Source organism: Pinus tabuliformis, chromosome 2_2 (genome assembly GCF_031772625.1).
Source record: "Pinus tabuliformis cultivar Carrire ecotype Pingquan chromosome 2_2, CPIR1, whole genome shotgun sequence".
Lineage (NCBI taxonomy): Eukaryota > Viridiplantae > Streptophyta > Pinopsida > Pinales > Pinaceae > Pinus > Pinus tabuliformis.
In genome coordinates, this window is record NC_142300.1 from 596181709 (window position 1) to 596209502 (window position 27794).

Genomic DNA, 27794 nt, shown 5'->3' on the forward strand with positions numbered 1-27794 from the left:
AGGAAAGAGCTCAGGATATCGCAGTAAATCAAGGAAAGGCAGATCCAAGTCCAGATCGGGGATAGTGTGCTGGAAATGCGGAAAGAAAGGACACCTAAAGAAAGACTGTAGATCTCGGAAGGGAAAATAAGGAGATGCACAGTACGAAAACAATCATGAGGCAAATGTGATAGGTGAGTTGTTACAAGATGCTTTGATTCTTTCTTTTGAAAATATTACTATTTCCTGGGTGGTAGATTCAGGGGCCTCATTCCATGCCACACCTGATAAGAAATACTTTCATGACTATGTTCAAGGAGATTTTGGACAAGTTCGTTTGGGTGATGATAAACGTTATAAAATTGTTGGAATGGTTAAGGTTCTTGTAAAGCAACAGAATGGAAACCAATAGCTACTAAAGGAGGTAAGGCATGTTCTAGATGTAAAGAAAAATCTGATTTCAACAGGGTAGTTAGGCAGTGAAGGTTGTGTGACAACTTTCACAGATAAAGCTTGGAAGGTCACCAAAGGAGCCCTGGTAATAGCAAAAGGCGAAAAGTTTGGTACATTGTATTTATGCAATGGTATTTCTAACTTTGTTAATGCTTTAACTTCGAAAGGAGCAGATGCAGCATTATGGCATCATAGGCTCGGACACACGAGTGAAAAGGGGATGAAGATTCTTCACTCAAGGAATTTGTTGTCGAGTTTGAAGAATGTTGATCAATGGTATTTCTACCTTTATTAATGCTTTAAATTTCAAAGGAGCAGATGCAGCATTATGGCATCATAGGCTCGGACACACGAGTGAAAAGGGGATGAAGATTCTTCACTCAAGGAATTTGTTGTCGAGTTTGAAGAATGTTGATTTGGACTTCTGTGAGAGTTGCATTTATGGAAAACAGAAGAGAGTCAGATTTCTCAGAGTTGGGAAAGAAAAGAAGAGCAAAAAATTAAAGCTTTTGCATACATATGTATGGGGACCTGCTCAGGTATCATCTCTCAGTGGCTCTTGCTATTATGTTACTTTTATTGATGATGAAACTAGAAAAACTTGGATTTATTGTATTAAGAATAAATATGATGTATTTGATACTTTCAAGAAATGGAAATCTTTGGTTGATATTGAGACAAGAAAGAAATTGAAGTGTCTTAGATCAGACAATGGAGGTGAATATTGCAACAAAGAGTTTGATAGGTATTGTTCAGAGAATGGAATTCATAGAGAGAAGACAGTTCCAAGAACAACACAAGAAAATGGTGTGTCAGAAAGGATGAACAGAACAATCATGGAGCGTGCAAGGTGCATGAGATTGCATGCAAGATTTCCTTTACAGTTTTGGGCAGATGCTGTAGATACTGCTATTTATCTAATAAACAGAGGGCCTTCAAGTTCCTTGGATGGTGATGTTCCAGAGGAAGCATGGACAAGTAAAAAGGTAAACTACTCTTGTTTAAAGCCTTTTGGTTGTGAGGCCTTTGTCCATATTGATAAAGAAAATGGAACAAAGCTTGAGGAAAAGTCAAAGAAATGTACCTTTATTGGATATGGTGTTAATGATTTTGCTTATTGCTTATATGATTACGAAAATCACAAAATCATTAGGAGAAGAGATGTAATATTCAACGAAAAGGTCTTGTATAAGAATAAATTGCAAGAAAAGAAACAGGAAAAAGAAAACAAGGAATATGCAGTTCTTGATGAAATCACTGAAAAGGTAAAGGTGCCTGAAAATAATAATAATCAACAACCAAAACAACAACAACCACCACAACAGCAATAGGCACCCCAAACACCTGAAGGTGGTGTTAGACGATCTACCAGGATAAGTAGACCCCCTGAACGATACTCTCCTTCATTATATTATTTATTGTTGACTGATTCTGGTGAACCCAAATGTTATGAAGAAGCTATGCAGGTTGAAAGCAGGAAGAAGTGGTAGGTAGCCATGGAAGAAGAGATGGATTCCTTAATGCATAACCAGACTTGGGATTTAGTCAGATTGCCTGCAGGAAAAACTACATTGAAGAATAAATGGGTTTACAGGCTGAAGGAAGAAGATGGAGGAAAACAGAGGTACAAAGCTAGACTTGTGGTGAAGGGGTTTGTACAGAAGAAAGGTATTGATTTTGATGAAATATTTTCTCCTGTGATTGAAATGACTTCAGTCAGAACTATTTTAAGTCTAGTAGCAGTTGAATATTTGCATCTTGAGCAGTTAGATGTAAAGAGCCTTTCTGCATGGGGATTTGGAGGAAGAGATATATATGCAGCAGCCACAAGGATATGAAGTGAAAGGGAAGGAGAAACTAGTGTGCATTTCGAAGAAGAGCTTGTATGGCTTAAAATAGGCTCCAAGGCAGTGGTATCTAAAGTTTGACAATTTTATGTCTGAACAAGGTTATACTAGATGTCACTCTGATCATTGTAATTTATATTATATTGTTATTGTATGTAGATGACATGCTTGTTGTAGGGTCTAACATGCAGGAAATAAATGTGCTCAAAAGAAAATTGGCAAATTCATTTGCAATGAAGGATTTGGGAGCTGCAAAACAAATCCTTGGTATGAGAATAACTAGAGGCAGGAAAAATCGTAAATTAACATTGTCTCAAAATGAGTACATACAAAAGGTGTTTAAAAGATTTAATATGCACAATGCAAAACCAGTTAGTACACCTTTTTCTAGCCATTTCAAACTTAGTAAGGAAATGTGCCATAAGACCAAAGAAGACATGGATTATATGTCTAAAGTTCCATATGCATTAGTAGTTGGAAGCTTAATGTATGCAATGGTTTGCACAAGGCCTGATATTACACATGTAGTGGGAGTTGTAAGCAGGTACATGAAGAATCCAGGAAAGGAACATTGGATGGCAGTCAAATGGATTCTCAGATATTTGAAAGGTACCACAAATCAAGCATTATGCTTTGGTTGTTCAAACATTTCTCTACATGGATATGTTGATGCAGATATGACAGGTGACAGAGATAATAGGAGAAGCACTAAAAGATATGTATTTATTGTTAGTGGAACAACTGTCAGTTGGGTTTCAAAAATCCAAAGTGTTGTTGCACTTTCAACAACAAAAGCAGAGCATGTTGCTGCTAAAGAGGCTAGTAAAGAAATGATTTGGTTACAAAGGTTTATGGGTGAATTGGTTAAGGAGCATGATATGGGCACATTATACAGTGATAGCCAAAGTGCCATTCATCTTGCAAAGGACTCAGCGTTTCATTCCAGGACTAAATACATATAGCTCAAGTACCATTTCATATGATCAGTGTTGGAAGATGGAGAGTTGAAGCTGGAAAAGATACACACTAGCCAGAATCCTGCGGATATGCTAGCAAAATTTGTAACCAGGGAGAAACTGAGAATATGCTCAGTTTCAATTGGTCTTCAAGGATGAAAATGAAGATGAGAAACAACTAGGTCCAAAGAGGAGTCGTTGTCCAACAAATGAAGTAGCAGTGGAGTTTCTATAATCAGTCTCCAGGTGGGAGCTTGTTTTGTGTGGAGCCTGATTATCTTCTTTATTCAAAGGTATCGCCACATCGGACCCTAGTTCAAAATGGGGGCGGCAACGCCGCCAGTAAAATATTCGCTGCAGGGGGGTCCAGGGGGTGGCAACTACACCTATTCAGGCTGTGGCTCTTCCCTATAGAACTTGGTCCATTTCGCAAGGTGTGTACATGGATCATCTTGTCCATCATATTTGTCTACTAGCTGTATCTGCAGTTTCCCAAATTGTAGGTGCATCATCCTTCTGCATGTGCACCTGTTGGGTGTGGAGCATGATTATTTATAGGTCTTTGTTTTTAGCTGGATGTATATCCCAAGAATTTTGTACACCCCTCCACGCGGGTGAGTGCATGGGGACTTGTCCCCCCCGCGGGGGTTCGCGGGGGGCATCCCCCCCGATTGGGGGGTTCGGAGGCCAGTGGTCCCCCGACGGGGTTTTCGTGGGCAGTGCCCCCGAAGCTAAAAACATATGTAAAATTGCCTTGTAAAAGTATAGTAATTTCTAGTCAATCTAGGCCATTCATTAGGTGGATGATCTAGTGGTAGAAATTATGTTTGGTTTAGGTTTTTTTGACCTAGAAGGCAACCCCTCTCTTTCTATGAGCGCATTGTATTGAGGTTGTGTAATAGATGTGTATTTCTCTGAGCGAGAAGAAGAGAGGTGAGTCTGTGAGAAGACGGAGGATATTACAACGGATCTGCTATAGGTTGTGTCTCTTCATTTTGTTGGATAATAGGAAGGAAGGACTAGCTGTTCGAGGTGGACGTAACCCAAACTGGTGAACCATGAATATTTGTGTCTCTCTTGTTTTATGCATTTTCTGTGTTTATATTTCTGCAATATTTTATGTGTTCCATTGCTCCATAACATATAATTTTCTAACACTAGGCCCTTTTTAAATGTTGAAACCTGACTTCCACTCGAGAAATCCTTCATGGGATGACATGTGCATTGTTTTTGCATAGATTGCTTTACACATGCTCTTATCAAATGCTACCATATGTCACATTACACCATGTCAATATTTGACAACTAACCATATTATTTGTACATAGATGCTAAAATTCTCGATACGTTATTCTTTGTCTCATCATGGCCTTCTTATAACATATTACATAAACCTAGCCTTACTCCCATGATGCGAATTAGGGTTAATCTTGAAAAATGATTAACCAAATAGTTAACTTTAATATTTTTTTTGATAATGACATCTCCATAAGTAAACATAGGTCATTTCAACTTAAATTAAGTGTATTCATTGTTCATGTCAGTATCGTTATACATACAACAACTTCTTTTTTATAGTTAATATCCTTCATTTTAGCCTTATTTTGAATAATTGTCTTGTTTCATAGTTCTAAATAAGCCACAAACTACTAAATTCTACCATAACTCCGGTTTTCCTCCTTGTTACGGTCACTTTATTTTGCTAGCTATGTAAGTATGTTGAACAGGGGCAAGAAACCTTAAAAGAAGCAGTGGGTGCAAAAGTCATTTCAACCAATCCTTTAACTGGTATATGATAATAATTTGAATACATTTATGTTTTCACACACATTAATCGTAATACACAGTCCGTTTTTTTTAACAATATAATAAACCTGATCCAAATAATTCACTCTTTTAAAAGGATAATTAAAATGTAAAGTAATGTAAGTGGAAGGTTGTGACTTGAGTTCCACCTCTATGATTTTCATGTTGAGTTCAAATTGAACTCGGGCCACCTCTACCTTAGCATTGCGGATGCCCACAATGAGTTTCTGGATCTTGGCGTCTAGCTGTGCTTGCTCAGGGATGTGCAACTTTGGTACTATTCGGCAGGCCTTTGCAATTGATGCCGCCAAATGGGAATTCTGCTCCTTGATTGTTCCTCTATCTTTCAAAGCCTTCATCTTCTCAGCGAACATTTGTGCATTGTTCACCCTCTACTCACTGATTAAATTGAGAGTGTGCTGCTCCTGCATTCTCAATTCCATTGTCACGCCTATCTGTAGCACATGAAGATATTCGTTGGGGAGCATTGCAATGTTTAGGACAATCTTCTTCAAAGTGATCACCATGACCTTATCATCAGCTAATTTTGTGCCTAGGGGTCTTTCGGGTAGCATGGCTATCTTGAGATCCACTGTCCTTATAAACTTTGCAGCCTGACTGGTCCCTTGTGTCTGGCTTGTCTGTTCAAGACCCACCTGACCTATGCTCACCTAAATTCGGTTAGTTTGGATCTATAGTTCGCACAAATCCTTCTGAATATTTCTTAATAACTGCAAGTGTTGTTGCTCAAACTGTTGCAATAGTTCAATAGTAGTGTCGCACAGCTTGTCCCCTATCTCATTGAGATCACCCTCTGTTAGTATAATGGGATGCAGCAATGGAAAGTAGTCACCTTCTATTTCTTCTCAGGCTCCTCCTGTTGTTCTATGTATCTCCTTACCTAGAATGGAGTGCTCTTCTCCTCATCATCACCACCGCCCTCTGCTGACTTCTCTTCCTCCTCAATTTGGGGCGAAGAGGATTTACTGCTTCGCTCAGAGTCACAGTGCGCCTATTCAACCTACAAGTTTGCAACGTGCTCCTTTTCTAGTCGATCCTTCTCCTCATATTTGTTGTCTGGCCAGCTTCTCGACTGCCTATTTCATTCCCTCCTTCCTCTTTTTCTCTACGGAGCTCCCTGTGCCTTTTCTTTTCCTACAACCAAGTCAAATGAAGTATTCCAATTTGCTGACCAAAACATGATGACCTCCTGAATCACATCCTCTGTTGAGATACAAAAGATCAAACAACTTCTACTCCCCATCCTTCTACGCATGGATATACATGTGGTGGAAGTCTGCCTTGAACTCTGTGTACTCTGAGAAATCGTCATACATGGTTGGGGACAACCATGGCCACTGGTTTATGGCCATGCTAATGCATGCCTCCATCAAAACCAAGTAGATTTTTGTTTCGATGACCCACGCGGGGTCCTTCGTGGCCCAAAAGGAGGCAAACTGTGCAGCCTCTAGCAAACCTACCTCTAATGGGGGGAACTGACTGTCCTCCGGCAACTCCATAACAACTAGGACAATAGAGAGTAGCAACCACACATAGTGGAAGGTCTTGCTCTCATCTTGAGCCTCGCAACAATTCTCAAGGAACTTGCTACATAAATAGTGTGACTAGTTAATCTACATGCCCTCTGTGCATTGTTCAACTAACGAGATCACAGGTGCCAAAACCTCATCCGTGAGGCACATCCTTGTGGAACTTTCTCATGGTCTTACAAGTGAGTATTTTTGTCACAATTTAAACTATCAGGTCAATGATGGATGTTATGGAGTACCCATGTTGCTTCTTGATAAGTTCTAAGTTCTTATTCATATTTTCTGCCGATTCGCGCTCGCTTGTCTTTCTGCCAAACTCCTCGGCCAAATTCAATCCTTCATGTTGTAGGAGCGTGATTCTGTGGATGAGGATATCCATGATGGGGATAGGTGCACCAAGCCATAAACACCCATCATGCACTAGAGTCAACAGTTTCTTTAAACATATGATATTGATATTGGAGTGGTGGTAGTGGGGCACCCACAACAGGTTCAACAACCCAAATTTAGTTACTCCGTGGATCCACTCAACTGGCTCCAATGCCATGACACTGGATTCTTTGCAATATATCCATTTCATGTAATTCTCCATTTTGCGGTGGGGAAATCACTCATGGTTAGCTAAGTCCCAATCCTCCATATTTAGAAGGGGAATCTGTGCCATGCACAGACCTTCAAAGGTGATCTTTTATGGGAATAAGGGCATATGAATAAAAAATTTCTTTGCATATGGGTCCTTGGTGACCTTAACATTTCCTTTATGTGGAGGGATATAGTCCAAAAAATTGGAAATGGATTCCATGCTCAATGTCTAAATCTTCAGCGCCCTCTTCGGCCTCTAAATCCACATCCTTCTCAGGCTGTGTGTCCTTCTTTTGTGCCTAGGTAGCAGAGTGCTTTCTAGGTGACTTGTGCACTAGCACCAACCTTTTATGCTTTTCTTTCTTTGGCTTACATGTCTCACGCACTGGTGTAGGCTTCAACCTAGGAAACCTCGATGCCATAGGAAGAGGAGGCAGAGCCTCCATGCTCACAACTTTTGGAGCCACTCCTTCGAAGGCAACAATTCCTCCAATGCTTGCAGTCTCTCCTCGTCCTGACATAGTGCCACGAATAAAGTGTTGGGTGTCCTCGGGTAGATTATAAAACACAGATCTTGTGACCAAATCCTCGAAAAACTTGTGATTGATAAGCAACAGATAGAACAACACAAAAATTATAAGGATGCAAATTTTTCCGTACTAGACAGCCATGCATTATTTATAGGGGATTTTGAATTCAAATTTTACTGGTCCCCCCAAAATCCATCCATTAATGCTGAAATGGTGGCAGATCTCCAAATATGTCATCCTTAAATGCCTCCCTCCTGCTCCTCTTAACTGTCTCCTGGCTGTCAAATCACAAACAATGGCACTAATAGTCATTCTCTGGCTATGTTGCATGGTATCTCCCTCCACATCACAACTCCCTTCACGCCGCTCTTGGTACTGTGACATCACCCTTTTTTTCACAGCCCCTCTATCGTGGAGTCCTTAAAACCTGGTAGTGTAGTTTATAGTCTCACACTCCCTTACAACTACCTAGAGCACTAAGATGGCGCTATCATCACGTAGTCATTAACGTAGATCTCCTGCATAGGGTTTTAGTCAGCTTCCATCCACTTTTCCTAGGGAAGGTTATCCATTCAGCTTTCTGAGTTGAACCACACCCCCATCTGTGATTTCTTTGATGACTTATGGCCCCAACCAGTGCATTTGAAAGTTTCTGAAAAATTTAGCAAACTTACTATCATATAATAAAACCAAATCATTTACCTTGAATGTGCACACCTTTATGTGTCAATTGTGTCATCCCTTTTCATGTTCCTTTTGTACGTGCTGATGAAATCTAGCCAAGAACCTGTCCTCTTCGAGCTCTGACAATTCTGCGAGTTATTCTTTCAAGGCTTCAAGGTCTACCATGCCTGTGAAGGTTGCTATGTGTAGACTATGCATGATATACTCCATAGGCACCACAACTTCTATGGCATAGAACATCTAGAAAGTTGTCTGACTTGTTATTTTTTTGCAAGTAGTGTTATACGCCCATAATACTGTCAATACGCATAAGTCCCAATCATTCCGCTGCACATTGCAAATATCTTTTAGCGCATTCTCGAATATATTATTGAAGGCATCCACTATTCCATTAGCATAGGGGTGATATGGTGTACTCTTCTGATGATAAACTTAAAATTATTCTATCAATGCACTGATCGTTTCGTTGAGGAAGTGCATAGCGCGATCACTCATCAACACTTTTGGGTAGCAAAACTTGGTTAATACGTACTCAAACAAGGATTTAGCGGCTGTGGCCCCTGTACAATCCTTCATAGGCTATCCCTCTACCCATCTAGTCAGATACTCTATCGCGGTGATGATATAACATGCACCTGTTTTCTTACCTGGGGGCTTGATTGGTCCAACAAATTCAATAGACCATTTCTCAAACGGCTGTAATGACACTTAAGGATTCAGAGGCAGCTCATCCCTTCGTGATGGTCAGCCCGTTCTTTGACAGGCTTCACATGCCCTGTAGTATACTTTGGTATCCTTGTGTAATATAGTCCACCACATCCTAGTGCACAGAATCTTTTGCACCGTTGCCTTTCCTACATAATGCCCTCTTGCAGCTTCTCCATGAGCCTTTGTAAGGATGTTGTTTCTTTTGAAATTAGACACATACCGTCGAAGTATCTCATATGAATCCATCTTGTATAAATGTCCTACAATTATCGATAAATCTGCCATGTGTACTACCAATTCTTTGACTAGTGTAACCTTATGGAGTTTTCGTTATGGTAGAAAAATGGATAATATCTGCAAAGTGTTTGTCCACTATGCGCACTAGGAAGATTTGTGTGTCAGGAATCCCTTCCTACAAATTAGTAGGCTCCTCCTCGATGTTAATTCACAACAAATGATCAGGTCCTGCATTCGGCCTTCCTGGCTTGACAATTACCTCAAAGTCATATTCTTGAAACAACAGGAGCCATCTGCATATCTTCCTCCCAAACACAGCCTTATTGACTAGGTACTTCAAGGTAGAGTGGTCTACGTACATCTTGAAATCTCTGCCCAACAGATAGTGTCGAAATTTGGAGCACATATATCATATTCAATCCCTCGCACTTTGTCGTTGAGTAGTTCTTCTCAGATTTTGATAATTTTATGCTTGCAAATGTTATGAGGTGATCCATTTCTCCTTCACTAGCATGTGTCAGCACTGGTCCCAACATAATACATGAGGCATGAACATGCACATAGAATTCCTTCTTCCAATTCGGGAAGACCAAGATCGACAAGGTGACCATCTTTTCCTTCAAGACATCCAGACTGTGTTGACATTCTTCATCCAAATAGAATTTCGTGTCCTTCTTTAAGAACTTCTCCATGGGCGCGATAATCTAAGCATAGGATTTGATGAACTTTCGATAATATCCAATATGGTGCAACATTGCACGCAGCTGTTTGAAAGTCGTCAGGTCTTCCAAATTGATTATTACTGTGATCTTGGCAGGGTCCACCATTAGTCATTGCTTGCATACCACATGACCCAATAAAACTCCAAAGGGGACACAAAAAAAGCACTTCTTTAGATTTAGAGTGATCTGATATCTTTGGCAGGTATCCAACATTAATTGCAAACTAGCTGCATGGCACTTGACCAACCCAAACACTATCTAGTCATCAAAATATACCTACAATAATTTGCTAATAAATTCTTTGAACGCAACGATGACTACACGAGAGAATATCGCTGATGCATTCTTGAGACCGAATGGAATCACCGTATAATGAAAACACCATTGTTTCATCATGAAGGTTACTTTACTCCTATGTTCTAGCGTCATCTTGATATGATGGTATCCAGAGAACCCATCAGTAAATGAGTAGGCCTCCTTCCCTCCAAAATTGTCCAGTACCTCAGCAGTAAGCGGTGTCGGGAAAGGATCATGAACACAAGCATCATTAAGCCTTCTTAGATCTACGTAAATCCTTATATCTCCCTTCTAATTCTTTTCCTGAACTACCATTGGGCTCACCCAATCAGATTCCTCCACTAGTTCAATAATACCTGTCTCAAGCATCTTGTCCATTTCCAAACAAATGTTTTCCTTGTATTTGGGATTAAGGTGATATGGACTCTGCTTAATGGGATTCGCATCCGGTTTCAAAGTTATTTTCATCACTCCCAAGTCACCTATGATGCCTTTCAAGTCCGAATATTTTGTAGGAAAAGGATACAAGTACTGACAGAGTAACTCATCAACCTTATCCATTGTGGCATCATCCAAATAATCTCTGATCTTCACGAACCTAGGCTCCGCTTCAATACCAATTTTTACCTACCTAGTTTTCAGTGGCATGGTGATATCTGAGTTCACTGTCTGTGGAATTTCAACCTCATGATGGCCTTCCACTTATGGGATATTGATATTTTGTGGATCCTCATCCTACCCTTCAACAGTCATGTTATAGCATTCCAGCGGATGGTGCAGCTGGGTGGTCCAATCTGGTTGAACCAATTCCAAAGGATCCTATGGAATTTGGAAGATCGTTTCCTTAACTTCCTGCAGTGTTTCATAAATGCTTTCAAATACTTCTTCAAAAGCTAAAGGTCATCATGGATCATTCTTTTAATATTTCCCACTTTGCGGTGCCATGGCAGAGCTTTGTTTCCAAATACCAATTCATAGGGATTATATCCAAAGTGTGACAAAATAAATGCACCCATTCTGGTTGTGGCTCCATTCCATACACTTTAGTCCATTTGGCCAAATTATCACATGGATCATTCCTCCCATCATACTTTTTAGTTAACCATACTTTAGGATGACGAAATCACATCCTCATCATCCTCATGTAATTACGCAACTCATTAAAGTTGTCTTTGTGTCTACCCCACCACCGAGCGAGCGTAACACGCAGTGCCAAATCTAGCCCCTAAAAGCGGTGATCCTATGGAACTTCTCTTTCAAAAGCATCCAAAAAATTATCTACATCAGTTAAACCATTGTAATAAGGTAAATTTCTTACCTCCAATGACACACACTGTAGCAATTTGGTCATTATGTTGCAATGTAGTGTGGATACATTTTACAACCTATTTTCCAATGTTCCAGCTCTTCATTAAATCTAAGGTATAGGAACTTTCGTGGTCCCATGGAATCCACCCATCAATCATCGGGTTAACCCAATCTTGTTCTCACACTGTAATATTGTATATTTGATCCAAATCATCATCACTTTCCTCATAGTCGCAGACCAGTTTGGTATAACGCGGTCCTTTTACAAATTCCAATAGTACTACAATGTGGAGTGATTTTATTTCAAATGAAATCGTCTGCTTCTTGAAGTTGACAACCCCATTCATATCAATAGCCCAATCTATTCTAATGAGCATAGAGTATGGAATGCTATCATTAACAATGTCTATTACTTCAAAATTAGCCAGCGCACTCACACCTTCTATATCTACGATAACTCCCAGCAATCCTCCCATGGGGATAATCTTTTGCTGATTCACCACTCTCAGTTGAATCAAATACCACTGGAGTGCATGTCTCCCCATTCTCTCCCAGGTCTTCTTAGGCAATACATTCGCATTAGAACCCAAATCCAAAATAACTTGGTCCATGTCATAGTCTTCTATTTGTGTGGTAAGTCTACGCCCTATTCTCACCTTATGCTTACCAATCTTTCTGACTATGTGGGGTCCATTAGGAGCATTATCCTTACTGGCACACTTGTTTATCAACTCCTGTATTCATTTCACAGCCTTGCTATCGTGCAATAGTTTCATACAAGTCTCCAAGAAGGTGGTAAGAATAGAGAAGTTAACCTCTATAAGCATGCTGGTCTCTGATAGTTTGTCCGAATCCCTAAGTTAGAGGCTTCAAGGAAGCTTTACTTTGATTCCATGAATGTTTCCTTCACACGCTCTAGATCAAAACCAGTGTCCTTTTCTGGGGCCTTGGGGACCCATCCACCTTCTTCAAACTTTTTCCCCTTATTGTCATCAACCATGATCCCACTTCGTAGCACGATATTCACATTCATATCCTCTTTACGGGGCTCGTCCCTTAACATCTATAAGTTATATGTAGGATGCTAAGGATAGGATTTCTTCTCGTACATCTTGGCCATCAACACAGGACATTTTTTATTGTGGTGTCAAACTGAGTGCAGTATTGACATGACGGGCATGTTTGATTCATACACTCCCGCGCATACTGTCATGGAATTTTGTAATTGTAGAAAATGACCTGACCACGACCCCTACCAGGTCCTCCTCCTCAGCCTTGTTCTTGTCCTTGATATCCTCCGCTCGCTCCCCCAATTCCCTGGTATGGAGGACGAGTTTCTGCTCGCATTCAATACGTAGGTGTCTTCTCCATCATTAATTCATAACTTTGACAGTGGCGCTCATCATGGCCTACTGATCTACAGAAGTCGCAGAACAATTATGGTGGTGTCTATACAAAATTTTGTAGCAAATGATAATTATCTGTGACGTATTTTTCGACCACTTGACAAATAGATCACCATAGGATGGTCCCTATACTTTGTCCTACTGGAGCTTCCTACCTGATGGGCATCGGCCATCCCCCTGTAATATAGTTTGCGCAGATAGGGAAATGATCCTTATCATGCCCATATATATTACACTTGAGGCAACATACTTCTTCACACACCTTTTTCCTAGCATATTTTTCTTTTTTGAGGCTCTGTAATTTGAAATAGACTTTTTGAAACTGTGAGTGAATTTGTTGGACTCCCAAAGATGCATCCTGAATAGGTTTCTCATGTTGAAATTTTGAATAATAAACACATATTCAACAGAGATTATCTTGATCATGTAGTATTGCGGAATACATGCACAATACATAAGCTCATCTATGTTTATCATCAATTTAGCAACATCAAGAATAATGAAACATCAATAGCATGCACACATTAACACAATATGTAACCTGGGGAAAGCTTATAGCTAAAAACCCCACACTATCTATATATTAATGATTGAGAACATGTAACATTACATAGTACAATACTCCTCACAAGTATCCAGCACTATCTCCACCTATTACACACAATATAGCTCAGATCTGATCTCCAAATCTCCTCTGCTGCTTGCGTGCCTCCACTGCACAATCCTGCAACAGAATGAATGAATCCAAACTCGTTCCAAGTTCTATTTACCTTGGAAAATCACTCACACTTGAAATCACGTGATCACATGCTATATTACTGGGCATTCTCATGGGCATACTCAATACATTGCTTGTGCAAAGTCTCATGCACAACTATAGTCACAACTGATAGCAATCTCAACCTCTAACACCTGTCTCCATTGAACTGTACATGAACTGAGTTAACTGATGTATTCTTCAGTTGCATTATGAGTTAATAATTAGTGAATTAATTAATAACTAATTCACACAACTCATCACTTAGTCTATTGGCCAGTTAGACTAAATACAACTAGTTCAACTAAGTCAAACTGAACACAACTCCATTAACTCCACATCCAACTCTACCAAACTCAACCACATGAGTTCCAACTGATGTCCTACATGCAATAGATCAACTAACACATAAGAAAAGTGTATTTCCTTCTAACAGTTTCATGTTCCACATTTGTAGCTCAAACTAAAGTGCTCCAAGAGAATAAGATAAAGTTTATAGTCCAAATATTATTATGAGCTAATAATATTTGACTTTTCTATTTTTTACTAGCAGTCTAAAAATAGACTTTGATCACTCCTGCTGTGATCCAAAAATAGAAGTCCATCTATTTTTCCCAACATGACCATTCATCCATAAACAACATCCTACAACTCATAGACCTGATCCATATGTCTAAAAATAGACTTTGCGCCATAACTTTCCTGCAGACCCACTTAGTGAAGGCGACTCCTTTCCACTAAACTCCATCATCTTGTTGCACTCTCAACAAGCATTTCTTGTTGCACACTTCTCAACATCTCATGAAATATCATCACGATTTCTAGAGCTTCTTGCTGACTTCTTATCTTTTTTTGTGATAAAGCAATCCTCAGGTGGGGCAGGAGTGTGGCTAGAAACCAATCATGGTGCTGACTATCTATGAGATTTATATTATCTTCATGAATCCCACACTTCAGTCTTTGATCTGGCTCCCATGTCATTTCACCAAGCCTCATCATGATTTCCTTAAATCCAATTACCAATTGTGAGGAAGACTTAGGCTTACTAAATTCTTTGTTCAAAGCAGTCTGAGTATCTGCTAATGACGACAACATATTATCAGTGTAGTCTTTAATGTACCATGTTAGTGTGCAATCCTACAGAGCTATAGCATATTGTGCATTTTTTATGTTATCATTTGTAATCTATTGTGTTTTCCACATATCGTTCTCAACAAACCAAAACTGATCCGGATCCTCACTTCCTAAGCCCTTGAAGAGTAGAAACTTCATTGTATTCGACATGCTGAACGATGGCAGTGGTGGTGGCAGTGTGGGAAAAGGTGTATGTGGTGGAGGTGAAGGTGGAGGTGGTGTGGATGGATGAGGTATTCATAGAAAACCCTGCCTTATCAACTAGACAACACCTTGTGGTGAAGCCTAAGCTGCTCCGTCATTGTCACTCTCAAGAGGTTCAATCAATGGGCTATATTTAGGGTTTGTTCTTCCCCTATCCCTAAAGAGCTTCCCACTTTGTATAGCTCCAAACATCAAGGTCGTGGCATAACTCATTTCTCAGACAACAACATCTTAATCCAAGTATTCAAATATATTAGATACTTACCTCACAGTCCTTTGAAGAAGCAACGCTCTGCTTCACTATAAATGACTGAGGTGTCGACCACGAACTCCATAACAAATCCTCCTATAACCCGATCAAGCCCATGGTCAACAACATATGCGATTTTATCCTCAAAAGCTTCCAACCTTCGCACTAATTCTAGAGCCCACACAATTGGACCGTCAAGTTTCCACCTCCATTGGTCGTCTGCCAATTTAGCTATCCACTCATATAGTTCAATTGGGAAGGTGTAAAAGAAAACTTTGTGTATTTCTATGTACAAATATCTATCCAAACACTATTATTTTATCAAGCATGGATTCTTGTTTTCCTGCACTGCGAATTCGTGGATCTTTCTATCCAATCACTTCTCAATTTCCTTCTTGGTCGGATTCTAGCGATGTGACATCACACATTTCTTTATGTAGATCTCGGTCTCGAAAATGGAAACATTTGTTTTCTTAGGGGATCCTGACCTAGGTTCAGAATTAGTTTCGCCAAACAAATCCCTACACTACTAGCCCTTTTGGCATAAATCCATGATGCACAGACTGAAGTCTCACCCGAATCAGTATGGGGTATGTTGGAACCAAGTTTCTACAGCCAGATATCAGTGTGATGTCCTTCTATGACCTTCAAGCCCTTAAGGCTTAGCACTATAACACCCTTCAATCGGCCTCTAGACCTCTACGAACGTCTACGACTGTCTTTTGTGGACCTTGAACAAGCAAATTACCTACTTACGTGCACCATAGATTACTCATAGAGCAATATTTACTCAGATCTACCTAAGTGTTCGATAAGTTTAACAGAATGTGTTATGGTCTTTGCATAATTACTCAACATTAATTGCTTTCAAATAAAGACGATTCAAGTAAATTCACGCATCAATACATCATTATTTTATAAAGAGCATATATCGCAATCACACATAAAAAAATTAAAGAGCTAAAACACATGAATTTCTGCAACAATCTTCTTTATTGATCATCAATATAGGTTTACCGACTCAATACTTCCTTGTGGACTCAGTTGCAAGGGTCCACGCACTCAGCTGCGAACACTACTCTAGGTCTCTATGCACTGAACTATAGATCCTTTCCCTCCTCTAAGACTTCTATCTCTGTGTTATACTTCTTTTCTTGTACCCATAGACTTAGATCACTTCTTTTCTTAGACTCTCTGATACACACATATTTATACAATCCCATGGTCCCTAGACCATGGGTAGATCTTTGAAAACTAACTCAACCTTACATAAAAGAGGATAAAACACTTTTCGACTCTTAACTAGTTACGTGCTCCGCGACCATAATTGGGGAGAATTTTCATCTTTTTACATCAAAACGTGGGCTTTTACCCGAAAACTGACCCCCAGTGGACCCCATCCCAATAAAATTTATATATAAGAAAAATTATTTTATACCTAGATGTGGGTAGATGTTTTACCTATTTCATTTTTCAGTTCTCTGTTTCTATGTTTTCTATTGGACGCGTGGACATGCTCCTTATGCTGGTGTGGGCGAGCAGTTATGATGATTTATTGTAATGGGGATTATATGAGGGCTTCTAAGTGTGGTCTCTTCCTGCAGATGTTCTTTTGCAGTAAAGGGAAACACAATTCCAAGGGAGATGCATGAAAAAGATATAGATTTTGAGTAAATAATGTCATTATTTTTTTCTAAATAAAGCAAAAAAATAAAAACTTCTTTCCATATATATATATCGTATTGAATTAAACTTCATTCCTTATATAGTTATGGTATTAAATTTATAATTTTAACAACTCACTATATTTGTATAAATACTTACACTTTTTTTTGGTTGAGTGAAAACTACACAATGAGTTAATATTTTATCAATGTTTGTTTTTCTCAACTTGGGAGAAGATGTTGGAAATCTTATCTTATATACCATTTAAGGAATTTGTGTTAAAAAAATATTACTTTCTTAAACTATTATGATTAATGTCTTACGTTAAAATTTAAGTTTTCTTAAATGTTTATTATTATTATTATTATTATTATTATTATTATTATTATTATTATTAAATTTTGATAAATATCTTATACTAAATTTTCTTTTAAATATATTTAAATTAAACAATATTTTAATAAAACAATTTCAACTAATAATCACTTTTAAATATTAAATGATATAAGATGGGCACAAGCAACACCAGGAATTGGGTCTACCATTTCCCGAAGATTCCCTTCCTATTGTTGGCAAATATGGGATTCATTCAATTGGTTCAACTGGGATTGGTCAATTATTTCGACGACTGGATTTGCAACTTGGTCCTAACTTGGTGGTGGATATGTGGCTAGGTAGGGATTTACACATTATCTATTTGGTTTAGTAATTAAAATGATGCCCAACCCAAAAGTGTCTCGCTTCCCTTGTAAAACACTTCATGACACACTTAGCATCTAGTTTCCTCATAAAGCGCTCCATGTTGCACTTAGTCAAATTCTCCATATGATGCTTGAGTCTTAACCTCCAAATTGTGTAGCTCCATATAAGGTTTCCTCAGTCAAACCTTCTCAAGCTAACATATTGAGGTGTTTCTGAGAAACAAATTATATGTTTCTTCTGAATGGAAATGGGAATGTGGAGAGCATGGAGACATAAGGTGTTTCTAAGCTTCAAAGGTTCACACGCGAGGAAAGGCTTTGTAGATCATCTCTATAGATCCCTCACAACTACCAAAGAAATATGTGTTCCATGATGCCCATCAACTGAGAAAATGGGAGGATATGAATATGACCATAAACCACACCATTGAATGCAATATTTTCTCCCTAGACTATGCATCCTTAATGTAGTTCCTCAACTAAGTGTCCTAGGTGCAAGGGAGGGTCATCTTGCTATTTTACGAAGTGGCTCCTGTTTTATCCGGAAGCCCATTTGCCAATGCATTCCAACACCACAAGATATTGAAGGATGGAAAGGTGATCTATGTCTAATTTGTGAGGCTGTACATTAGCTAGACATTAGAAAACAAAGGGCTTAGTAGGAAATCAACTATCTCAAAAAAACAACTTGCTCCTATCCATGAACATTCTGGAAAATATGACAATCTAATTAAGTAGCACCATTAACACACACACACATATATAATGTTAAAATTCATTCACAAAACTATAAAATCCATTAAATCAAAGCTCTATGGTCTTAGCTAGTGGTTTCAAAAAAGGTGTAAGACTGACACGTATGTAAGATTGATAAGTAATAGTATTATCAGTTGGCATTGTGTCTGAGGTTATTAAATGAAAAAAGCTAATCACAAGGTCAATAATTCTCTCATTGCAAGTATGTAAAGACAATAAACAATTCATTAGCATAATACATAATACTTAATACCTAAGTTAAAAAAAAAAAATCCCATTCATAAGATTTATATAATATGTCACTAACCCATTGTGTTGTACAATATCCTATACCACTATAAATAAATATGACTTCAAAGTTAATTCATATACTCATGATATTCTCTTCCTGCTGCTCTATTGAAAGTATTTTATTATTTTGGTCTTAAGCACTCAGAACTCATCGATTTTTATTTATGTGGGTTAACCTCATCTATTCATATTATGATGGGCTTTTACAACGTTATTCGGCTATTATGAGGCTATTATTAGGATTCATTATAGTTGAAAATTCTTTTAAGTGCTTATTTTCCAATGCATGTTATTATCATTCAAATACATGTCATTTTCATTCTATTTTCAATATTTTGGGTTCTGAAGGTATTTTCAAGATTTTGAGTTGTGAAGGCCTTTAGAGTACCAACCCGTTAAGAATCGTAAGTTGGGTGTCAACTAAATTTGATTCCATTCCATGTATTTTGTTGGGTTGTAGCTTCTTTAGATTAAGTTGTAATTCAAGGAAAATAAAAGTTATTTCTCATGCAGAGTAGTTACTTGATCGATCTAGAGAATTAATCTCTCTAAAGACTCAAACTATCATAAGCATTGAGATCTCACTCTCAAGAATCTAATGCTTTTGGGTTTTATATGTAACTCAAGGCTGCATAATATGGATCTCAATATATAGGTGGTTAGAACTATTCTATATGTAACCTAGGTCTTGTTTAATTTGTAACTATTTTATCCTAGTTATGTTGTTACCTTGACTTCTAGGTCTTGCTTTAGGTCTCATTTAAAAATTGTAATTAGGTAACCTACGCCTACCTCTCTAGTCAAGGAAAGGCCAACCAATTGAAGGATCTCCCGCTACTACTTCGGCAAAGGATATATCGCTATCTTACATAAGTATTTTTTGGTAGAATATCATGAAAATAGTAGAGGAAGGATATCCAATAGAAAGCCAATCACCCTAATAAAGCCTTCTAAAGGAACATATTACCAACCTATTACAGGATTTTTACATAAGAAACATAGAATTGTTCCATAGTTGATTACTAGTTTAAGGAAATAACAGATAAGCACTCCATCCCTAGTTGGAAGGTAAGGATCGCCCACCATTCCCGTCGTGGAATAAAGGAAAGGAATACCTACCTGTAAGGGCATAGATAGGCCAGGGTTTGATTTGTTTAAACCTTAGAAAATAAATAACCTAGACCATTTATAGATTATATATGGTTTCATCTTTCTAAAGAAAATGACTAAACCTCTACAGTGCTTTACCCTTTCCTATAAGAAGAACATGACAATCAAAACCTTGCTTATTAGCCATATTTCTTCTGTTGTTGAAACTATGGAAATTGGTGATTCTAAAAGAATTGGAAATTCCTCATTCTATGCTTCAAAAGCACTAGAAACCCTGCTCTAGCTCCTGTATATGAAATTCCAACTCATCAGAAAAGCAAACAAAAAAAGGCACAATAATGAATTTAAAAATAATTGAAGAAACTTTTGACATATATAGAAACTCACTCTGAAAGAACTATTTGTTGATTAAGCTGGCCCTTTAACCACAAGTGCATATTCTCCTTAGCCATGAATTTCTCATTCAATTGACACAATTCCACAGATGCATAACATAAGCATTTTCACACACACGATACATTTCCATAACACAACACATTACAAGCATACAAAAACACTACATAGTACATTCATGCATACAACACTACATTTATGGAGCCCTCCAAAAGACAAACAACTTTGCATTAGAGTGCTCGAGAGAGAAAAGAAAGAGCTAACACAATCCATGCTTAACCTATTGAATAAACAAAGAAACCTAATTTGTGAGGTTACTCAAAATTCCCTGTTGAATGAATTAAACAGACAAACAAATTAAAGGACCAAAAAATTACATTTATCGCCTGTTGCTTTTCCCTCTCATTTGAATTTTCTCCTCCTATGTAGAACCTCCTCATTCACCAATTACTATCATTCTTCATTCATCAAGTGTGACTGTGGGTTTGGTTTTAAGTTTTTTTTGGACCATTGTGTTCAAATTCTTAATGAATATTTTGATCACCATTTCTTAAACTATTCTTTTAATTACGATTTAAACTAAGATGTGATGTTCTTTTATCTTTTTACATGGTATTTTTGAAAACTAGCCTTCCATGTGTTTTCAGAAAAAAATAATTATTTCTTGAAAATGAAAATAAATTTTTATTGGTTTCTCTTACATTAAATTTCTCACACTCTTATTACTAGTTACTCTTACTTGTTTTGTTACTAGCTACTAGTTTTTCTTATAGGAAATATTGTTTGCGTTGTTATTTTCCAATCCTAATACGTGAACATGTTCACTTCAACATAAAATGTGGAAATCGATTACCCATTTCTGATAAATTCAAACACCCTCTTCGCTAAAAATAGTCCATGATTTTATTATTATTGAGAATGTTAAGTCACACTTCAAATCCCAAGTATGAAATTTGGAGCTACGTGAATTGAATTTTTCTTCCGTTAGACAAGTCTAAGGAATTATTTTGCCAAATACTATGTCAGTTGTCTAAAGAGGAATTTTTATTTATTTTTTCTTTAATTCAAAATTCAAAATTTTATAATTTTAAATTAATGTGTTAAGGATTTTTAAAATGTTAAGGCATTCATAGATATATGAGGCGGTGATATAACTACTAGATTTTCTTAAATTTCATGTTTGGTTTTTGATTAAATATTTATGATATTTATTAATTCTTTCCATTACTTTGGGTTAGTAAGGGTCCATATCACACTAACCAAATATCAGTTAGAAGATCATATATATTTAATTCAAATAAAGAAATTTGTATTTCCACTTTTGGCATGCACTATAGAAGTCATCATGACGAAGGCTACCGGGTTATTAACCATTTCCTTTCATTACAAAAATGGCCAACTGGCTCATGGGCCTTTCACATGTGGTATTTATTTTAAATATAATTTAAAAACAAGTTTTTTCAAATAGTTTATAATTTTATGTAATTGATTTTTTTAATTAAATATTTAAAAAATAAAAATAAAAAATGTTAATATATAATACTTTTATTTTATGCAATGCAGTGTACTAATTTATTTATAATAAATATAAATTTATAAAGTATTGAATTAGATACGTAATAAATATAAATTTATAACCTATTCAATTATATATTTGATAAATATAAATCTATAACATATTCAATTCAATAAATTTATAATAACATGTTAAATGAAAATCTATAACATGAATTTAAAGGTAGGAGGTGGTCACCCCTCCTTCTAGAATGCTCTTGCTAGTAGGTATTTTCAAGGGGAAGGAAAATTTTGTACAAAAGGAGGATCCTTGGGTTACTCTCAAATGCCTATTTTGGGAGATAAGTGGCAAATGGGGTTACATGGTCAATGTATCCCTAGGGCCCCTCAAAACACTAGATTTATGATTCCTACAAGATATCTAGAAGGTAATAGGAAACACATAAGATATCATGCTTTTATATGTAAGCTTATAAGAATTTGGTCGATGGAGAAGGAATTGGAGCGTTGGATATAACAAAATTGGAAACCAAAAGGAGAGGTGGATTTGAATTTGGGACCGAAAGGTTTCTTCATAGTCATCTTTTCCAACCTTGAAGATAAAGGTATGATCTTTGAAGGGGGACCATACTTCCTTAATAATGTGGGATTCTACATTAGGAAATGAGAAGCTTGTTTCAACTTGGATAAGGAGGAATTAAGAGAACCATCATATGGGTAAGATTGTACTCTTTACCAGTAGATTTCTAGATACCAGAAATTCTAGAAGGTATAGGGCAAGCACTAGGATGTTTTTTCAAGGTCTCAAAGGCCAAAAAAGAAGGGAAAAACATGTCATATGATATCTTATGTGTGTATATGAATGTGTCATAACCATTACCAAATATTGTATAATTGGACTATGAAGGAGAGATCTATAAAAAACCTCTAGATTATATGAACTTTCCATTTAGATGTAGGCTCTATCACAAGCATGGACACTTAATAAGAGAATGTCCACTGAGAAGGAAGGAACAAGGTTTTGGAAATCAGATTAAAAATGATGGTTTCACCAAGGTCACTACATGTAGATGAAATCATAGGAATCGAACCTCGTATAAAACACTAGGGATGGAGGAGAATAATTCCTATTCCACATTAGAGGCTAATGAAGAAGATTGTTGGAACATAAAATCCATCCATATGGATATTATTCACACAAAAAAAAATTGTTGACAGAATTATGTTAAAGTGTAAGTTGGAAGAGGAGGAATATATACAAGGTAGTTTTGACTTTTTGCACTTCTAGGTTTTGAGGAAGTAGCTCCTTTGGTGAAGAAAAACTCATCATACCTCTTAAATGAAGAGAGGGTATTAATCACACTGGTGAATGAGTGGGTGAAATAATATATGGGGGAATTATCCAGCGTCGAAAGATATATCTATGAAAATACTTATCTTGGGTGGAAAAAAAAGCGAAGAAACCTAATAGTGGACCGAATAAATCAATCATTCCAAGATTTTAAGGACAAGGGAAAATAAATTATACTGAAGTACCTTACTAAAGAACCTAAGAAGAAGAAAAATAAATTGAACAAGGAAGTGAGACAAAACAATAGAGTGAACCAAGGTAATACAGATCAAGCAGTAGTTGTGACAGAGAAGTCACCACCTTTTCCCAACTCATCATCGTGAGAATTCTTTCATGGAAGCGAAGTGGGATCAATAATAAAGGAAAACACTAATATCTTAAAGGAAAACCAAATAGTTGTTATATTACAGGAAACAAAAATAATAGGGGAGAAAATGAATCAAATATAAGGCATTTGTTGGAAAGGATGTGAGTCAGGTCTCTCGATTCTAGGGGTACTGTAGGAGGCTTAGTTGTTTGGTGGAACCCACATGAAGTGGTCTTCCAAGACTGGATGACTTCTAATAGAATTCTTACACATATATTTAGGTATGTTGTAATAGAATATTTCATTTTTTTATCATCGATTTACAACCCTCTAGGTACGAGGGACACAAAGTTTTTTTTGAAGAAACTGTAGAAGATGAAAAAAATGATAAGAAATTCCTTATGGTCGTTTGGAGGATATTTCAATATAATAAGATTGTTAGAGGTGGAAAAACGAGGCATTCATAGGTTAGACCATGAATTAGCTAATTTTGACTAGATCATAGATAACTTGAACCTTGTAGACATTCCAGCCAGAAATGGGATGTTTACTTGGAAAAACCATTTACCAGTTAGATAAATCGCAATTTGAATTGTTATTTTTTTCATAGGAATTTTTACAGAGGATATATTTACCAAAGCTTCAATTTTTCCATGCATGGGGTCAAATTAATAACTCATTCAATAAAAAATTGATCTGAAAGAAGCCCCACTAAATCACCCTTTCCAGTTTGATATATTTTGGCTTCAGTCCAATGGTTTTGTAGATTTGTTAGAAAAATGGTGGAAGGAGTTGAATATTAGAGCTACCATAAAAAGGCACACATTCCAAATCAAACTAAAACCATTGATGCAAAGGATTAAATTTTGGAATACAAACGTCTTTGTGAATATCTTTAAAGACAAGAGAACATTGGAAACTAAAAGATTGAGCATCCAAAAAAGAATCATTACGGAAGGAAAAACCTCAGAGTTGATAGCAGAAGAGGCAGAGGCCCTTCAAAATCTAGAGCATGGAAGGCAACAAGAGGAAACCCTTTGGAAGAAAAATTCCAAGATACAATGGCTCAATGAGGGAGATCGTAACTCAAAGTTCTTCCACAATGCTATGATTCAATGCCATCATAATAATAGATTATTTTCCTTCATTGGCAAGGATGGAGATAGGAAACTACAACACCAAGATATAGAAAGTGAATTGGTGCCTTACTTTATTGATCTCTTAACAGAGAATAATTCAAGAAGAGAATAAGATATAAATACAGTGATTCAACACATACAAAGACTAATTAATAGTGAGAAAAATATTGCATTAATTAGAACAATATCCATGTATAATGTTAAAATATGAACATGCCTAAGAAAAAATATCCTAGACTAGATGGCTTCACAACAAACTTCTTCTAGGAAAGTTGGGGGCTTTTAGGAATGGAAATTCTAGAAGTAGCTGATAAATAAAGATGGTCACGATCATTGCATCCAACACTCACCGCTATGTTCCTATCCTTAGCCCCAAAAATAGGTCACCCAAAAATTTTGGAGGGTCTCATACCAATTTCTCTATGCAATGTTCTTTATAAAATTATTTCTACAGTAATAGCTAATAGATTAAAACTAGTTCGATTATTAGTATACCTGTCTCAAACTAGTTTTGTAGAAGGGCATTAAATTGTGGATGGAATTATTGTGGTGCAATAAATTATTCATTATTTGAGGTCATAAAAGTGCCCATGTATGATTAGTAAACAAGACTTATCGAAGGCCTATGATAGAATTAGCTAGACATTCCTATTTCTGGTTCTTTGAGCTTATGGTTTATCTGAACAATGGATAAAGTGTATGGCATCCATGATATCATCTATATTTTTCTCTAATTTTATTAATGGCTCACCCTCAGACTATTTATCCTTCTAGAGGACTTAGGAGGGGTTACCATCTATCACCATTCCTATTTATTTTAGCTATGGAAGGACTTGTTCGAATGTTTCAAAAAGATGATGAATCAGAACACAACTATGGTCTCCACCTGTATGGGGCACATATTCCTATCTCTCATGAACAATTATTAACGACGTTATATTATTTGGTTTACCAACATTCATAGAGGTGAAAATAATGGGTAGGATTTTTCAATTTTTTATGGAAGCCTCAACAACTATAGCGAACACTAACAAATCCAAGAAAAAAGATCTTCAATTATCCGCAAATGGTTCATCAGGTTAAGTCAAACCCTAGGTTTTAATAGAGGTCACCTTCCTTTAAAGAATTTAGGTATACCTCTCATATTATTATACAATAGGGTCTCTACCTATGAATAGATTATAGAACTAACTCATCATAAAGTGAATTATTCGACTTTCAAGGAAACAGACTTCCCAAGTCACCTAGTATTGATGAAAGAAGTTTTAAAAGAATTACCAAATTACAAGTTATTTGTAACGCCCATTCCAAATAATGTGTGTTAGCAATTAATATTTCTTTGGAGTAACTTTTTTATGCAAATACTTAGCTAAAATAGTAATGTGGTAATTGGTTGGGTGGAATAAATTGGTTGCACGAAAAAAGAATGGAGAATTGGGTCTCCGAGACCCCCTCCTCATCAGTAAAGCTTATGCTATGAATTTTTGGTGGCTATGGGTTTAGGGAAGTACCCAAGTTTGGAAAAAAATATGGTGTAATAGGTACTTGTCTATAATTCACAGTTCGACATATTACAATTCCATGGAAGAATTAAAGGTTTAGGGGTCTAGAAATGGGTTAAAGAAAGCGAGGATGTGGTGAAACAATTTTAATTCTGGGAGATTAGAGGAGGAAGGCTGAAATTATTCTTGGAGGATTCATGGAATAAGTATCCACTATTAGAGGAAAATGATAAGATACAACCTATTCAAGTATTAACAAAGGCCTGAGGATCCTTTAAAGTGGAAAACTTCTGGAAAACTAATGATAACGAGAATGGTTGGAGACAATGGAAAATAGTAGGAGATTGGGAACGCTCTAGGGATTCTCTTTGATTGGAGGAATTCCATCAAATGCTTGATATTAGAATGATATGTGCTTCTCCTAAACATGACATGATGCGGTGTGGGAGGCAACCAGTTGGATTGTTTACTTTAAAGGAAGCATACTTTGTATTAGAATATTTTCACCCACAACACCACACTACTTTTTGGAATAGAATTTGGAAAGTTTGTGGGTGGCCCAAAATTTCAACTTTTTTATGGCTGGTATCTTGGGGGCATATGTTAACTTATGAACATATATGAAGGAAAGGATTTGAGGGCCCATCAATGTGCATGTTATGACTAGAAGATGAGGAATCAATAGATCATCTACTAATCACTTGTTCTTATGCCAAAAAATGTTGGAGTTTGTTAAGAAAATCTTTAGGTGTGCTTTACCCAATTCGACAAACATAAAGTCATGGATATATGACTAGTTCTGGAAACTATTAAACATCCGTTGATAATGATAGCCTAGCATTTAGCTATAGGATTTTCTCCATGGAATTTACAAAAGGAGAGAAATATTAGAATCTTTGAAGGAAAGCATAGGTCTATTTCAATTTTAGAGGATATCACACTTAAAAATATTAGAGAAACGGTGTTGGTGGTCCCTCCCAATTCCGAAGAAGTGAAAGTTGATTATTACGAGGCTCTTATCCTAATGGGAATGAATATATTATCTAACATTGTCACTAATTTTCCTTCCAACGGCTCAAGGTACAAACCCTTTGGAAGCAAAAGTACAAGATACAATAGCTCAATGAGGGAGATCGTAACTCAAAGTTCTTCCACAATGCTATGATTCAATGCCATCATAATGATAGACTATTTTACCTCATTGGCAAGGATGGAGATAGGAAACTACAACACCAACATATATAAAGTGAACTGGTGCCGTATTTTATTGATCTCTTAACAGAGGATAATTCAGGAAGATAATAAGATATAAATACAGTGATTCAACACATACAAAGGCTGATTAATAGTGAGAAAAATATTGCATTAATTAGACCAATATCCATGTCTAATGTTAAAATATGAACATGCCTAAGAAAAAATATCCTAGACTAGATGGCTTCACAACAAACTTCTTCTAGGAAAGTTGGGGGTTTTGTGGAATGGAAATTCTAGAAGTATCTGATAAATAAAGATGGTCACGATCATTGCATCCAACACTCAATGCTAAGTTCCTATCCTTAGCCCCAAAAATAGGTCACTCAGAAATTCTAGAGGGTTTCAGACTAGTTTCTCTATGCAATGTTCTTTATAAAATTATTTCTACAGTAATAGC